The 17,897-nt window shown below is 46.9% G+C and overlaps 1 protein-coding gene across 1 annotated transcript in view; it reads right to left on the bottom strand.

Annotated features, from left to right (window-relative positions):
- The window catches only part of ARHGAP15 (Rho GTPase activating protein 15), an 892,712-nt gene extending 875,170 nt beyond the window's left edge, over window positions 1-17,542 (bottom strand). The window contains exon 1 of the mRNA XM_075318806.1: window positions 17,384-17,542. The gene's annotated coding sequence lies outside the window, so the exon portion shown is untranslated. The remainder of the gene's footprint in view (window positions 1-17,383) is intronic.
- Window positions 17,543-17,897: the final 355 nt, after the last annotated feature.

The following is a 17,897-nucleotide window of genomic DNA, read 5'->3' as shown; positions in this document are numbered from 1 at the left end:
CGAGTGATTGATTCCTCGGCGATTCCGGTTCAGTTCATGACAGCTGCAGACAGGCCGGGCTGCAATCCAGAGCTGTCACCTGAGCTCCGGATTGCAGCCAGGCCTGTCTGCAGCTGTCATGAACTGAACCGCAATCGCCGGGGAATGAATCACTCGGCGCTCGCAGCTCAGACCTGCAAATCCCGAGTTCAGTCTAGGCTGCAGGGGAGAGCTCTGGAGTTCAGTGCAGGTAACCGCAGCCAGGCCTGGTATTACTCTAGAATCCTCCAGTAGCCGGTCCGACGCTGGTAGCACCTATCAATCAAATAACAGTCCACTGCACAACCTTTACTTGCCTGTATTTCAGAAACTATACATCCGATCGCACAACTAAAGGTATGTATAGAATCAGCCTGATAGCACCAGTACAGCTCTGGCTTCAGGTTATATAGGAAAATCCTGGTGGTTGATCCTCTTTAAGTGTATATAGACTGCATTACCCATACTGATGTAATCTGATGCAGATGGAACCAAGCTAAATTCGATACAAAATTCTTTCTTTTTGCAACATAGTAACAAAGTTGTATGTTTTTTGTAAGCACAGAAAACTCATTAGTGTAAAGCAAGTGAGCTCTGCTATATCTGTGCAAGAAAATTCATAGAAAATGAGTTAATTAACTCTTTCCTCCGATAAGGGACGCCGGTTTTATATTGTGTATTGCGCCGCGCTCATCGACCTTCATTAGGACTCGTTTTCGTGGTTTAGGTGGAGTTACCTTTCTGTCTGCTTCGCTGAATGCAGTTTCACTTTTCGTCATGATACGTTTCCCACCACAAATCCGTTTATATCTGTCTCACTGTGTAAACTGTTTCACTTTCAGTCATTAAACTGTTTAGGTCTCATATTTGTCATTTTCTCACTCTTATTACAGACCCCAATTAATTACGACCCTGCCCTTTAATTTGAACAACTTTTTGTTGCTTTTTACCATCATTTTTAACAAAAAGTTTGGAAGAGTTGAGAATAGTTGTCTCCCACCTGTTGATTAGCAGCGGCAAAATGACATCATCAAGCATGCTGAGAGTTGTAGTTCTGCAATAGTTGAGGAACCATGGGTTGCAGACCATAATTTTACAGCGCAGATTAAATATTTTAGTATAGCATTGTCAGAAACTGTATCAGCTTCGGCGACTGAATGGGAAGTAAGGGGAAGAATGAAAATACTTTATGGCTTCTGTGGTTGGCACTGATCTGAGAACGCTGTAATTAGCACTGACATGGTGTACCGGTCTGGCACTGTAAGCCTACGTGCTCACGCTGAGTATTTGGTGCTGAAATTTTCTGCATCTTCTGGCTGAAAGACACACCATAAATGCAGTGTGTGCACGTGGCCATATGCATAATAACCCCTTCACGAGAGTAAAAAGTGGGTATGTGGAGCAGACTCAGGGCGTTGAGCCTGCCCCATACTTACAATACATACTTGGCAAGTGACGGCTGGGTGTAGTGTATTACCTGCCTCTAACAATCGCGGTTGGAGCGGTTTTATAATGGGTTTACATACATTTCATTAGTATTTAGTACTATTGTCCTTAAACTGTATGACTTGGGTCCAAATAATAATGACACAATTTTACCAGCTTCCGCCAGTATCTTCACTAGGTCTTTTGCTTTTGGTCTTTTAGAAAATGTATACACACTACTGGTTTCGAGTGTAGCATGCTTGACTTCCACTCCATTCCTTGTCTATGGGACTGCTGGCAATACCAGAGCACTGTCCTTGGCTATCTCAGGAAGTACGCAATGAAAGGGGGGATGTAATTTGTGCATATTTGCTTCATTCAAGATGGGGCTGGAGTGCTCTATTCTCATGGTTCTAAGCCTCTTTCTTGGAATCATAGGGGGTTCCAAAGTTTGGACCCTAAGGGATCAGCAAGTTATCCCCTTTTCCGTGGGTATGGGATAACTTGTAATATTGGAAATAATGCTTTAATAGATATAAAACTAGAGATGAGCGGACCTGTGGAAGTTCGGTTCTGCCGGGTTTGACCGGACTTTATATAAAAGTTCAGTTTGGGACTCAGACATGACCCAAACTTGACCCCAGATATGGAACCCCATATAAGTCAATGAAGACTCAAATTAGTGTGCTGTAAAATGGCATTACAATAGTCATAGTAAGGACTATGGGGCTGCAAAAATGCAAAAATGAGCAAAATGGAGGCAATTGCCCTGCAAACAAATGCGGATAGGAAATGAAAAAAAAAAAATGTGGGCTCCAGCCTATTTTTGATAACCAGCTTGGGTACAGCAGACAACTGCAGGCTGCAACCCTCAGCTGTCTGCTTTACCTTGGCTGGTTATCAAAAACAGAGGGGATGTGAAATCTGTCTTCAGAGATTGCAGAGTTTCCCATTGCTGAGACAGGGGATGGCAGTTGCGACTCATGAGATTCTATGGGGAGGAGGAGGAGGAAGCCTCGAGGATCTAGAGGCAGATCTCCTCCCTCCTAATTTCCCCTTCCATCTACATAGAATCTCATCAGCACCAACTGTCATCTCCTATCTCAGTAATAGTAAAATCTGTCTCCAATGAATACAGATTGTACTTGGAAATCGAGAGTTTTGAAAATAAAAAGATCAGCCCTGGAGGAGAAAGAAGCGTTTCTATCTGATAAGATATATTACAGAGTTGCTTATTTTCATGTATACTATTGATTTATGTAATCTAAATTAAAATGGCGGTCGCTCTTTTATTGCATTTCTCTGGGCACTGAGTGGCCGTCTGCGGAGGTGTTTTCTCAAACCGATTGCAGGACTAATGATCCTTCCTCCCTGTTGCATGCTAAAACTGTGTGCCAACCGTCATGGTGTCCTAGATTGCCTGTGTATATACATTGCTCCCAAACTGCTAATATTCTGAGCTATTGAGATCACAAAGCTTCTGTATCTAAGTGACCGTAAAGAGTGTCCTGGTTTATAGTAATATTCTTGTGGGCCAGTGTCACCTGTATCATGCACTATTCCCAGTTGGGTAAAGCTCGTGCCCCAGTGCCATGTTCCTCCTTTCCCATCCCCTTATGATGACACCATACAGGGAATTTAACAAGAGGTCTTTGGTTTGCTCAGGAATGATCAATTAGTAAATTAGGCCACAGAATCTAATATATATAGCTGTGTGTGTATGTATGTGTGTATGTGTGTGTGTGTGTGTGTGTATGTATGTATGTGTGTATGTGTGTGTATGTGTGTATTTGTGTGATATATGTGTGTGGATGTATTTGTGTATGTATGTGTGTGTGTGTGTGTGTGTGTGTGTGTATGTATGTATGTATGTATGTGTGTGTATGTGTGTGTGTGTTAAGTCGCTACCGGAGTCTGCTCCAGCGACTTCTGCTCTGATCGCCAGGCGACGCTGTGTTCCTGCCATGGATGGTGCTGGTGATGGGAGAGGAGTCTATGCCAGTGGCACCGGTGGGCGCAGGCTCCGATCATCCACTGGGCTGGGTTATCTTGGGATCTGCAGTACCACTGGCTGACTGTGGGTGGCATGTGTCTTCCAGCTGAAGTTGCCAGCGTTCACCTACAGCCAATGGGAAGACACCACACCCTTCTTAGTTCCCCTCCTGTCTGTTGACCTCTGCCAGAGATAGTTCTGATTTCCTGGCTCCTGATCCCCCTATTCTGTTTTGTGATTCCTGTGTGCTGACTTCTGCGTGTTTTCTGACTACCCTTCTGCCTGCTGTTTTTGTACCTCGCTGCCCGATCCGGATTTGACCTCTGCTACGTTTTCTGATTACGTCCTTGTCTGCCAATTCTGTCCCTGTTCTGCTATTCCTGGTTTTACCCTGCCTGACGACTACTCTCTCAGACTGCAGCCTTCCACAGGTAGTGATCTCCAGGGCCCTGTGTAATTCCAAATCCCTGTATAGGGGTTAAAGGGTTTCAGGGTTCTGGGAGTCCTGCATGGTGAGTGGCTTCCCTCTAGCCTGTCCATTAGATCCCATCTGAGTCTGTTGATCCAGGCAGGTGTTACAGTGTCTGTGTGTGTGTATGTGTGTGTATGTATGCATTTGTGTGATATATATGTGTGTATGTATGTATGTATGTGTGTGTATGTTTATTCCTGATGTATGTAAAGCGCTGCGGAATATGTTAGCGCTATATAAAAAAATAAATAAATAAAAAAATAAAGTATGTGTGTATGTATGTATTTGTGTGATATATGTGTGTGTGTGTGTATGTATGTGTGTATGTGTGTGTATGTGTGTATGTGTGTGTGTGTGTGTATGTGTGTGTGTGTATGTGTGTGTGTATGTATGTGTGTGTGTATGCGTCTATGTACAATATGTATGTGTGTATAGGTGTGTGTATGTGTATGTGCATATGTGTGTATGTACATATGTGTTACGGTTGCTGCGAGCACTGGAGACTATGTCCAGATTTCTTGCTACTGCACATGTGCGAGCGCTGGAGACTAAGTCCAGATTTCTTGCTACTGCACATGTGCGAGCGCCGGAGACTAAGTCCAATCTTGGAGCCATTGCACATGTGCGGGTGACATCATCGCTGACACGAGGTCACATGTCTCTGACACCTTCTATGCCGATTGGTCGCTGGTCATGTGCTTGTGACGGCTTGCTCGGTGATAGGCCAGCATGACGTCACTCCTGTCGTTCTGGCAGCGGATTGGCTCTGGTGTCCTCCATCTTGGTTGAGGCACAGAGTCTATATAAGACCCTGACACACGCCGCATGGTGCTCAGTCCTCTTGGTTCATGCATATGAGTAGACGCTCTGTGCGCGTTCCTCTAGGCATTCCTCTGTCTATGCTAGGTGAGCGCTACCGGCAGGGTAGCGTTCTTACACCTTACAGCTTCGGCTGCTGTCCGTATCCTTACCTCTTAGGGGAGCGGACATAGGCAGGTGCCTGAGGCACATGGTCTGGCTGGGCCTTGTGATTCTACTCGTAGGTGGACGTTGCCGCTAGGGTAACGTTCCTTATACTGCGTCTGGCAGTTGTTCGTATCCTCGCACACTAGGGGAGCGAACAGAGGTAGGAGCTTTGTGCGGCTTACGCTGCTGTTCGTCTCTTTTGCACCACTAGAAGAGCGGACCTAGGCAGGTGCCATATCTAGTGGTTCGTGTCCTCGCACACTAGTGGAGCGAACGCAGGTAGGAGCTTTGTGCGGCTTACGCTGCTGTTCGTCTCTTTTGCACCACTAGAAGAGCGGACCTAGGTAGGTGCCATTTTGCACACATTGCATTTGTCTCTGTGATTATTAACAGAGATCATTCCACACACCCTCCAAGTAAGGGAGGAATTGCTTTACTTACTTATTATATCCTTCTGTGAGTTAACAGAGGTAGTGCACTCTGCCATAGTCTGCAGCAGAGTCTTTGCACGGTGGACCCTGACTGTCTGATACTCCTTTAGGTTCTTATCAGATAGCCCCCCGTAACATTAGGACTGAGCCAAGGGTCTGGCAGTTATGGCAGAATATCAGCAGTTACACCGTTACATACAAGTACTTGAGTCACGGCTCAAGAGTATAGAGGATAAACCTCAGACCATGGTGACATCTGCACATGATCCTCGACTTGCTCTGCCAAACAGATATTCTGGCGATGCCAGATCATGTCGTGGTTTCATTAGTCAGTGTCAGATACACCTAGAGGTCAACTCTTCTCGCTTCTCTACGGAGAGGTCCAGAGTAGGCTTTATCATCTCCTTACTTCAGGACAAAGCCTTAGAATGGGCGACTCCCCTATGGGAGCGCTCTGATGTGGTTACTCTGAGACATCAAGACTTTCTTGATGCTCTTAAGGCGGTATTCATGGGTCCGCAGGTTACCCATGATGCGGCCCTGAGACTGTTAGATCTATCTCAGGGTTCGTTATCCACTAGTTCTTATGCCATTGCTTTTAGAACTCTGGTGGCAGAACTAGATTGGCCAGAGAAGGTGTTGATTCCTATCTTCTGGAGAGGGTTGGCAGGCTATGTCAAGGATGCCCTTGCTACTCGTGAGGTCCCTGCTTCTCTGGAGGACTTGATCACAGTAGCAACGAGGATCGATGTACGCCATAAGGAACGTAGACTCGAGGTCTCTTCCTCACGCCCTAAGCATCGGGCTATTCCAGTTGTTGAGGGTCCACTACCATCTTCCTCAGCATCTGAAACATCTCCCACTCCTATGGAGTTAGGTCATACGTTCTCCAGACTACGCAAGTCTGGTCCTCCTATATGTTACGTATGTCGTCAGGCTGGGCACTATGCCAACAAGTGTCCTAGTCATCAGGGAAACTCCCTGGCCTAGTAACCATTAGAGGGGGGTTACTAGAGACGTCTTCTGCACCCTCTAAGTGTTGTATCCCAGGTCAGCTCTCGTTATCTGAGAATACATGGCCTATTATGGCTTTTGTGGATTCCGGAGCTGACGGGATTTTTGTGTCCTCAGGATTTGTAAAGGGACACAATATTCCCTCTATCATGTTAGATGCGCCTATTCCTGTCCGTGTTGTTAATGGAACTATGTTGTCTGACTCCATTACATTGAGGACAGTTCCCTTGCGCCTTTCCCTGTCTCAGGGTCACATAGAGGAGATTTATTTTCTTGTTTTGCCTGAGGGTATAGACGACGTCCTTCTGGGCCTTCCATGGCTTCGGACTCATGCTCCTCACATTGACTGGGAGTCTGACAGCATTATTAGTTGGGGTTCGAAATGTCAGTCCCGATGTCTTCCCTTACCACCTAAGGTCGTTGCGGTTGCATCAACTGATCTCTCTCCCATACCTACACCCTATTTGGATTTCGCTGACGTGTTCTCCAAACAGGGTGCTGAGGTTCTTCCACCCCATAGGCCGTATGACTGTGCCATAGACCTTATCCCAGGTTCGGTTCCACCTAAAGGCAGGGTTTACCCCCTGTCGATACCTGAGTCGGAGGCCATGTCGACCTATATAAGAGAGAGCTTAGAGAAGGGGTTCATTCGTAAGTCTGTCTCTCCCGCCGGAGCTGGGTTTTTCTTTGTTCGGAAGAAAGAGGGTGATTTGCGTCCCTGCATAGATTACAGGGGTCTCAACGCAATCACAATAAAGAACAAATACCCATTACCTTTAATTTCGGAGCTCTTTGACAGACTGAGAGGAGCTCAAGTTTTTACGAAGTTGGATCTGCGGGGTGCATATAACTTGGTACGAATTCGAAAGGGTGACGAATGGAAGACCGCTTTTAACACCCGAGACGGTCACTATGAATACCTCGTCATGCCTTTTGGGTTATGTAATGCACCCGCAGTATTTCAGGACTTCGTAAACGATGTGTTCAGGGATTTACTGTTATCCTCAGTAGTGGTGTATCTGGACGACATCCTGATTTTTTCTCCTGATCTGGAGACTCATCGTCAGGATGTCGTTCGTGTCCTTTCCCGTTTAAGGGAGCACTCATTGTTTGCTAAACTCGAGAAATGTGTATTCGAGCAGTCCTCATTGCCTTTTTTGGGTTACATTATCTCACAAGAGGGTCTGGCTATGGATCCTGCGAAGCTCTCTGCTGTCCTGCAATGGTCCGAACCTCATTCCTTGAAGGCGGTGCAACGCTTCTTAGGATTCATAAATTATTACAGGCAGTTCATACCCCATTTTTCTACTTTGGTGGCCCCTTTGGTGGCCTTGACTAAGAAAGGTGCTAATCCCAAAGCCTGGTCTACTGAGACATCTCAGGCTTTTGAGGCAGTAAAAAGACACTTTTCAACTGCTCCCGTTCTTCAAAGACCCGATGAGAGTAAGCCCTTCCTCTTAGAGGTTGATGCCTCTTCAGTGGGTGCTGGTGCGGTCTTGTATCAAAAGAACGGTGCAGGTAGAAAAAGGCCGTGTTTCTTCTTTGCTAAAACCTTTTCACCGGCAGAGAGAAACTATACCATTGGGGATAGGGAACTGCTCGCCTTGAGATTAGCCTTGGAGGAGTGGCGTCACTTGCTGGAAGGAGCGAAACATCCTTTCCAGGTCTATACAGACCATAAGAATCTGACGTACTTACAAACCGCTCAGCGTCTGAATCCTCGCCAAGCCCGCTGGTCCTTGTTTTTCTCCCGCTTTCACTTCTCCATCAACTATTTGTCTGGGAGTAAGAATAACAAGGCAGACGCCCTGTCTCGCTCTATGCTTTCTACCCAGGAAGAGATTGACGAACCTCGTCTTATCCTTCCCTCCAGGGTTTTTCATACGCTCTCCCCTGTGACGTTAGACCAAATCCCACCGGGCAAGACCTTTGTTCCGCCTGATCGACAGAATGATATACTGTCATGGGCCCACACCTCAAAGGTGGGTGGGCATTTTGGTATTAGGCGGACACGAGAGTTACTGGAGAGGTGGTATTGGTGGCCACACTTAGCCAGCCACGTCAAGAGATATGTCGGTTCGTGCTACTCGTGTGCTCGCAACCGTCCATTACGGCAGAGACCGGCTGGGCTCTTGCATCCTTTACCAGTGCCAGATAGACCATGGGAGGTGGTAGGCATGGACTTTGTAGGTGATCTTCCATGTTCACAGGGACATAGATTTGTGTGGGTCATTACGGACCATTTCTCCCGGATGGTTCATCTCGTACCGTTATCGAGAATCCCATCTTCCAGGGTACTAGCCAAACTATTCCTCAAGCATGTCTTTAGGCTTCACGGGATGCCAGATCGTATCATTTGTGATAGAGGCCCACAATTTACTTCCCGTTTCTGGCGAGATCTTTGTAGCCTTCTGCAAATTGAGTTGAATCTCTCTTCGGCATACCATCCGGAGACTAATGGTTTGGTTGAACGTACCAATCAATCTATGATTATATACCTTCGACACTTTGTTGCTGAGAACCACGATAACTGGTCCTCCCTCCTACCCTGGGCAGAATTTGCCCTTAACAATTCGCTGGCTGAGGCCACTGGGCAGACACCGTTCGTACTCAATAATGGGCAACACCCTAGGGTACCGGTACCGTTTCCCGCCGCTGCACCTCCTCCTCTTGTGGCCGACTGGGCAACTAATGCCAGAGAGGTTTGGGATCGGACTCAAGAGTCGATCCAAGCAGCTAAGGACCGTATGAAGACGGTGTCCGATCGGTTTCGTCGCCCGGCTCCTGTCTTTTCTCCAGGGGACTTTGTGTGGCTCTCTGCAAAACACGTGAGACTTAGAGTGAGCTCTGTCAAATTTGCTCCTCGCTTCCTGGGTCCTTATGAGGTTCTTCGACAGGTAAATCCTGTAGTCTATCAATTGAAGTTACCTGTCCATCTTAGGATTCATGACAAATTCCATGTCTCACTGCTAAAGCCGGCTATTTTACCTCACGCTCGTGAAGTGCACTCTCCTGCCTCTGATTCCTCTTGCTCTAGCTATGAGGTACGAGCCATAGTTGGTTCTAAGATGGTTAGAGGACGCAGGTTCTTCTTGATAGATTGGAAGGGCTATGGCCCGGAACATCGCTCTTGGGAGCCTGAGGAGGCTGTCCATGCTCCCGACTTAGTTGCCAATTACCTGCGTCGCCGGGAGGGGGGCCCTTGAGGGGGAGGTACTGTTACGGTTGCTGCGAGCACTGGAGACTATGTCCAGATTTCTTGCTACTGCACATGTGCGAGTGCTGGAGACTAAGTCCAGATTTCTTGCTACTGCACATGTGCGAGCGCCGGAGACTAAGTCCAATCTTGGAGCCATTGCACATGTGCGGGTGACATCATCGCTGACACGAGGTCACATGTCTCTGACACCTTCTATGCCGATTGGTCGCTGGTCATGTGCTTGTGACGGCTTGCTCGGTGATAGGCCAGCATGACGTCACTCCTGTCGTTCTGGCAGCGGATTGGCTCTGGTGTCCTCCATCTTGGTTGAGGCACAGAGTCTATATAAGACCCTGACACACGCCGCATGGTGCTCAGTCCTCTTGGTTCATGCATATGAGTAGACGCTCTGTGCGCGTTCCTCTAGGCATTCCTCTGTCTATGCTAGGTGAGCGCTACCGGCAGGGTAGCGTTCTTACACCTTACAGCTTCGGCTGCTGTCCGTATCCTTACCTCTTAGGGGAGCGGACATAGGCAGGTGCCTGAGGCACATGGTCTGGCTGGGCCTTGTGATTCTACTCGTAGGTGGACGTTGCCGCTAGGGTAACGTTCCTTATACTGCGTCTGGCAGTTGTTCGTATCCTCGCACACTAGGGGAGCGAACAGAGGTAGGAGCTTTGTGCGGCTTACGCTGCTGTTCGTCTCTTTTGCACCACTAGAAGAGCGGACCTAGGCAGGTGCCATATCTAGTGGTTCGTGTCCTCGCACACTAGTGGAGCGAACGCAGGTAGGAGCTTTGTGCGGCTTACGCTGCTGTTCGTCTCTTTTGCACCACTAGAAGAGCGGACCTAGGTAGGTGCCATTTTGCACACATTGCATTTGTCTCTGTGATTATTAACAGAGATCATTCCACACACCCTCCAAGTAAGGGAGGAATTGCTTTACTTACTTATTATATCCTTCTGTGAGTTAACAGAGGTAGTGCACTCTGCCATAGTCTGCAGCAGAGTCTTTGCACGGTGGACCCTGACTGTCTGATACTCCTTTAGGTTCTTATCAGATAGCCCCCCGTAACAATATGTATTTGTGTGTATGTATGTGTGTGTATGTACATATGTATGTGTGTGTATATGTGTGTATGCATGTGTGTGTGTGTGTATGTATGTGTGTGTGTATGTACATATGTGTGTGTATGTACATATGTATGTGTGTGTATATGTGTGTATGTATGTGTGTATGTACATATGTATGTGTGTATATGTGTGTATGTGTGTGCATGTGTATGCATGTATGTATGTGTGTGTCTATGTGTATTTGTATGTGTATGTATGTCCGCTAAAGGAATCTGCACCGTCGCATTTACAATCACACAATTTTGCACAGCTGCCTCATGTGACTCAGGGAATGTCATAGACTATGTTTTGAGGGGAAAATTTAACCCTGCTCTTTACAGTTATTTGCTAAAAAACCTGCTTACAATAAAGTGATTGGAGCTGGAAGCTACAGGTTATTAATAGCAGCTGTGATTGGTCGCTATAGGAACAAAGGACATTCATAGTATAAGAAGCTTAGAAAAAGACAGAGAGAGAAACAGAGACAGAGAGACAGACAAAGAGACAGACTGAGACAAACAGGGATAGAGACAGACAGAGATAGAGAGAGACAGAGAAAGAGACAGAGATAGAGACAAACAGAGACAGATAGAGAGACAGAAACAAAGAGACAGACAGAGAAAAAGAAACAGATGGAGACAGAGAGAGAAACCGAGAGAGACAGAGGAAGACAGAAATTTAGAGAGAGAGACAGCTATAGAGAGACAGACAATGAGAGAAAGACTGGGAGAAAGAGATAGAGAGAGACAAATAAAGAAAGAGACAAAGTCTGAGGGAGGCAGAGAGTGTTGGATAGAGAGATAGACAGAGAAACAGAGATAGACAGAGAGGGACAGAGACACTTAGCTACTATCCCGAGCAGCACCGGGTACTACAGCTAGTAAATAATAAGTGCCATCTGAATAAATACCTTAGATGCCGCACAGTCCGGGGTACACAGTGGCACTGATCAGGGAATCTTTTTGAGGGGCTCTCTCATCTGATTAATGTCTTCTTTAAATAAAAACTCAATGATAATTTTCTAACAATTAAAATTCCGGAAATCCGCTGTTTCCAGTTGAAGCAATGAGAGACCATACCAATGTAGCAGGATAAGATGGTGCTTATAAATTTAAATTATTAGCCAAGGTCTGATGCTGTTCTGCGTCCTAAGACCTTCAGAGGGAAAACTTGTTTTTCAGAGATTCTTCATTCTGGCGGAGAGGGTCGGAAATCCTTTTATACAATCTGTATATCTTAATAAAGCATACATCATAGCCAGACTTTTTATTAGGACTGATTGAAGGCATAGTGTCTGTCTAAATCTCCGTCACGGGGCTTAATTTCATCTCAAAATGGGGCATTGGAAAGCAGCTGCTGTGCCATCTTGGCTCCTCATTGTTGAGGTTGCCTAAGGTTGCCTAAGGGGCACTTTGGACACTGCGACATCGCTAGCCGATGCTTGCGATGCCGAGCACGATTAGTCCCCGCCCCCTTCGCAGATGCGATATCTTGTGATTGCTGGCGTAGCGAACTTTATCGCTACGGCAGCTTCACATGCACTCACCTGCCCTGCGACGTTGCTCTGGCCGGCGACCCGCCTCCTTATTAAGGGGGCGGGTCGTGTGGCGTCACTGCGACGTCACACGGCAGGCGGCCAATAGAAGCGGAGGGGCGGAGATGAGCGGGACGTAAACATCCCGCCCACCTCCGTCCTTCCGCATTGCCGGTCGGGACGCAGGTAGGAGATGTTCCTCGCTCCTGCGGCTTCACACACAGTGATGTGTGCTGCCGCAGGAGCGAGGAACAACATCGTAACATCGGTCTTTTCCAAATGATGGAAATGACCGACGCAACACAGATGATACGATTACGATGCTTTTGCGCTCGTTAATCGTATCAAAAAGGATTTGCACACTACGATATCGCCTGCGACGCCGGATGTGCGTCACTTTCCATTTGACCCCACCGACATTGCACCTGCTATGTCGTAGTGTGCAAAGTGCCCCTTAGAAAACATATCTGACTACTTTGGGGGATGCCTGTCCATGAGATATGCTGAACGGCACATAATACACATGAAACCTTGTACAAATGTTGCTTTCCGATAAAACTGAAGAGCAGCATGTGTATTGTGCCAGTGAGATCCATCATACAAGTCCTCTCCACTTTTTCTGGATGTTTACCAGCCATGTCTAATGCTATTCACTTATATGAATGTGTGCGAGTTATAAATCTCGTTGTCCCTGTGCTAATAAGGCCTGTGACTAGTCTAAGGGGTGCTAGTTCCCAATACTAGTCAGCCCTTTTTCCATGTTATCACATCCCTATGGGCGTGATATCAAGATATCCACGAGGTGGCATCACTACCAGCTCCAGGAAATCACGCGCATGCGCACGACTCATTTTGGTCATGTTAATGCAGAAGCAGGATGTACGCTTCCCGACTTCATTAGGCGGACTGCACATGACCGGAAGTTTAAAAGACGGCACATGTACACGTCTGCTGAACTTTCAGTCATGCACCTAATGAAGCCAGGACATGTACTGTGCTGAGCTGCGCGCATGCGCAAGATTTCCAAGAGCTGACGGTAAAGATAGCTCACAGAGATCATGACTATTCTGGGGAAACATCATCTGCGACGAGTCACTGGCCTAATTAGCATAGAGACAGCGAGGTTTATGAGTATTTTTTTTTATACATTCATATTAGTGAATAGCATTATACACGCCTGGTTAGGAAGGGAATTTGGGCATATATGGTAGGTATCAATGCTCTGGCGTGGAGGGCATAGAGGACCTGACAGGTTCTCTTTAAATGATACTGTGACACCCCAGGGACTGTGGGGTACTCAGTCCCAGTTGTGAAGTGTGCAGGGGTAAACAGTCGTGGTCGTGGTCACAGCCAATGCCCGGTTCCGTAACCCTGGGGTCGGTCCAATAAAAAAAGGTGAAAAATGGAAAAAAAAAATTTCAACTATGCCACTTGCAGTGTGCGGCCAGGTTATTGAAGCCGCCGCTGCAGGGTCCTGCTGGGGCTGGTGGAGTGGTGCAGCTTAGGTGTTTTGGGCCCTCCGCAAGCAGGGCTATGTCCCAGCAGTGGATGATGAGGGGGTAATGGTAGGGGACAGTCAGTGTATTGGTACGGAGGAGAGAAGGAAACAGTCCACACCGGTATTGCAGTTTCCACTTGCCTTTTACTTGTGGCTGGTACCTGGACCCGCTGGTGCCGGTTACAGGTGTTCCCGCTCCCCTTGTTGTCTGTGCCAGCTGTGACCTGAGTTAGCTGTCCTCCATGCACACTTGTTGGTGGTGGGCTCCCATGGCCTAGAGATTCTGAGGAAGCCTCTCCGTTTCAGTCTTGGTCCTATTGCAGGCAGCTTGGACTATTTAATGGGTGGACTTCTGTCCCTTGTCCCAGGTCCCCTCTTTGCTGCTGCTGCCTCAGACTCTTTGGTTAGTGAGGGACCCTGGAGATCCCCTCACCTGGCAGAATTAACAGTTGACCATAAAGTGTCCCGCTGTCCTAGGGTCTGCACCCCGCTTTGTGCTGAGTCCTGTGAGCCTAAGTTCCAGACTTCCATAGGCGTCCCGCGGTTCCTGGAGTATTATAGCTCCACAGGTAACCCACAGTTCCTGGAGTCCTGGTTCCTTACTCCACAGTCCCTCACTCCTGTTACAGCATTTCGTTGTTACTTCAGGTCTTTTCCCTTCTTTCTGTACTTACACTCTCAACTCTCTACTTCCGCCTCTCCTCTCCTTGACTTCTTCCTCCACACGCCTTCCTGCCAACTTCCCAACTGACCACACGCCCCTCCCCTTGCTGGGTCTCTCCCTACAGATTGGGTGGCAATTAGCCAATAAGTGGACATCCCTTTTACCTGTTGCTAGGCAGTCTCCCAGTCTGGAATTGGGGTTGTGTATGTGGCCTGAGGGTGCTGGTGTGTTGACTGGCATGGATATTCGGGGTTTGGGATTCTACAGGTTACATTTTGTGGCACCTGATACCTCAGGGGTGCTACGTTATAGTTGAGAACATGGGCCTATCGGTAAGGTTGGCAGAGGCAGCAGTATCCTGCATCCTGGTGCATGAGAATGAACAAAGCGCCATATGTCAAATGAGAAGATACCAGTACTATAAATGGCATATTGTAATGCTACCACCAGGGGGCGCAGGTACACAGGAGAGATGTGGAACTCCTAGGTGTAATGCGGCGTCTGCCCACTAGATGTCACCAGTATCTAGATGGGGAGGTAGCAGAATGGTCGTACACGCCGAGAGTCAGAGCCGGGAGGTCACGTCAGTGCAAAGGAGAAAGAGGAACTGAAGTCACGTGGAAGCCTAAGGTCTGTAGTGGAGAGATAACGTCAGATACAGATGGAGAGCAGTAGTCAGAGAGCAATCCAGGGTCAGAAGCCAAAGGGGAACGTCAACACAAAAGGGGGGAATTGGGATTGAGGGAACCAGACAAACGGAGGGTCAGGAAGTCAGGGAGCACAGACAAGACAGACGGAGTGGTGGACAGGGAAAGGAGTTAGAGCAACGGGACACAGGAACCAGAAGTGCACACTGCAGAGCAGGAACTATCAATGGCGACGTTCCAGTGGAAACAGCCCAAAGATAAAGCAAGGCGATTACCGGAACGAGGCACCAAACAAGCCCCGCCCACCGGCAAAGACCCGGGAAATACAAACAACTGAGCAATAGACAAAACCCAATGGCTCTACAAGGTGCAGAACCAAGGTGAATTGTGACACATATGTAATGAAGGGGCTCCATTACAGATTTTGCATTTCGCAAATGCAATCAGTAGTGTTCCCCAATGGCAGCAAATGAGCAACCAACGGATAAGGTATTTTGCTATTTCCACAGGGCAGAAAAGCAAAGCAATGACTAATCTGTCATGACTCACTATGGATTATTTCTCCAGTTTTACAATGCACGGTTTTTCATACTTTTTTCCTCATGTAATCCAGATAAGTCTGCTGAATGTTTTATATAAGGAACTCAGCACCTAGACTTTCCCGACCCCCCCCCAAAAAAAAACAAGAAAAAAATCTGGCTCTGCCTGGCACATGCTCTCAGCTCCATCTGTGCTCATGCAAAATCCAACATACCCCGCTGAACATACTTCCTTACATGCATGAGTAAACTGTGTTAATTTCCTTCCTGAATTATTTATAATAAGTGTCATTCTCTCTTGTAGCATTCTGAGTGCGGTACAAAAAAGTATCACCGAGGGTCACTGAGCCCAGATGCCGAGCAGTTCACCAGCCCACAATGCAGCGGTGCCATCTGCAGTTGGGCCAACTATTATATGCAAATACTATTCATACATTGATTCTTACAAGCAAATTAGATCAATAGACTTTACTTTTTTTCACATGGATCAATATGTTGTAATCCTAGTAATTTTACTAACAGTTGACACTTGCAATCTATTAAAGAATTATATGTTTATTGGGGTCTCCGATTTTAGATCCTGAGATGTAAGTCAGAGAGGAGATCATCTACATTGATTGAGTGTCACTTTGTTGGATACACAGGTCTCTGTGTTGCACGGACAGCCTATTGACTTTAATTAAAAGGGTGTAATACCTCTTTTGTCCTCTGGTGGTGCTACAGAGAAAGTGAGCACATGCTGCTGAGATCTTCTTGCTGATCACTGAGGATCTCAGACTGATCATTATTTTTGGGAAACCCTTCCAATGAAAAGGTTTTGTGCCATATAGAGAACTCCTTTAATATAAAAAAAAAACCAAACAACATTTTCAGATTTTAATTTTATGAGTGTGTGCGCATGGTGCGTTTTTTGGTGCAGTTTATCATTCAGATTGAGGCCCAAATCTGCAGGTCTATCCTTATGCCAGCAAAGTCAATGAGAATTCTGTAGTGCTGTGCGCACGTTGCTTATTTTTTCCTTTGTCACGGCACGGACTGGAGACGGTCTGGTGTGAGCCAAAACAGACACCAACAGGGGTCACACCACTACAAACAAGGGGCACACCAGGGACACTTTAACACTTATCTGCCACTGTATCCTGCACTCCTAGCCAGTCCCTATACAGGTTCCTCACCTGTCGCCGAGCAGGAACCTGAAGCCATGAAAAAACCCTACAAAAGTCCCTGGCTAGTGAGTGGGCAGGTGAAGGTTACTAGCCTCACTGCTGCACTGACGCAACACACCGGGAAAGGAAGACAGACACCAGGGAACCCAACAACAGACTTCTGCAGTCAGCACTGCAGCCACCGTAGCAACTTCAGCAGAGGGCTCCAACAGCTCCTTCCTCCTCCAAGACCAGCATCCAAATGGCAAAGAGAATAACCGGCACCCTCTGCTGGTAGCAGAGGGTTTATAAATATGCATTTTTATGCCATAAGGTGCGTTTTCTTGTGCAGAAAATGTCTGCACCAAAAACTCAGCGTGCGCACATACCGCACCCCAACATTTAATTATTCGGAATATATTAACCTCTAAAAGAGAACTAGAGAACTAAATTACAACACAGATGTATGCCATTCTCTCGCTGGGGGCAGCATTACTGTTGATGGACAATTCATAAGGAGAAGCCCACCTTTTCCTGAACTTGGGGTATCCATTGCATAGTTCATCATGTAAAATGCCGGTATTGATGAATCAGGACTGATATGTTTACTTATTAGTTTGCATGTGCATAAAATAGACCACCTGGGTGTTGTTAAATTGGCAGCAATTGGATGTTATTGTTCTCCTTTACTACTCATTCTAAGAAAACACACTTGTATCTCTTTACCTTGACGTCAGTCTTCGGTGGAATTGACCTTGGAGGCTTCCAGGATCTTTCTTTGCTAATGATATGAACATAAAATTTCCTTCCAGTCCCAGATATGTCCTCATATACTTCCCACTGGTCCAGGACCTGGACTGGGGGACTCGTAGGACTCGGAGGCTCCAGGATGAGATCTTTCAGCCTTTACAAAAAGTTTTAGGTAGATTGTAATTTGCTGGAAAACAAAAATGCAATATTATATGATATGTTTGGAACAAGTGGGAAGTTAAGTAAAGCTCCATAACAGGGGCATTCTAAAATTACAAGTCCACATGTGATTACTGAGTGTCTAGTCACTAGGACCCCCCTCCCACTGAGTTCTCCTGAGAACGGGGGTCTTGTGTTTTCTATTTGAATTGAGCAGGCATCATGCATGGGCGTATGTACTGCACTGCATACATTGTCTATGGTACTGATGAAGATAGCTGATCACTGCACTGTTTCTCTGACCATCCCACAAACCATGAATAGTGCTAAC

Source organism: Anomaloglossus baeobatrachus, chromosome 7 (genome assembly GCF_048569485.1).
Source record: "Anomaloglossus baeobatrachus isolate aAnoBae1 chromosome 7, aAnoBae1.hap1, whole genome shotgun sequence".
NCBI classification, from domain to species: Eukaryota; Metazoa; Chordata; class Amphibia; order Anura; family Aromobatidae; genus Anomaloglossus; species Anomaloglossus baeobatrachus.
Note: the sequence above shows the minus strand (reverse complement) of the source record. Positions and strands in the feature narration are given on the sequence as shown.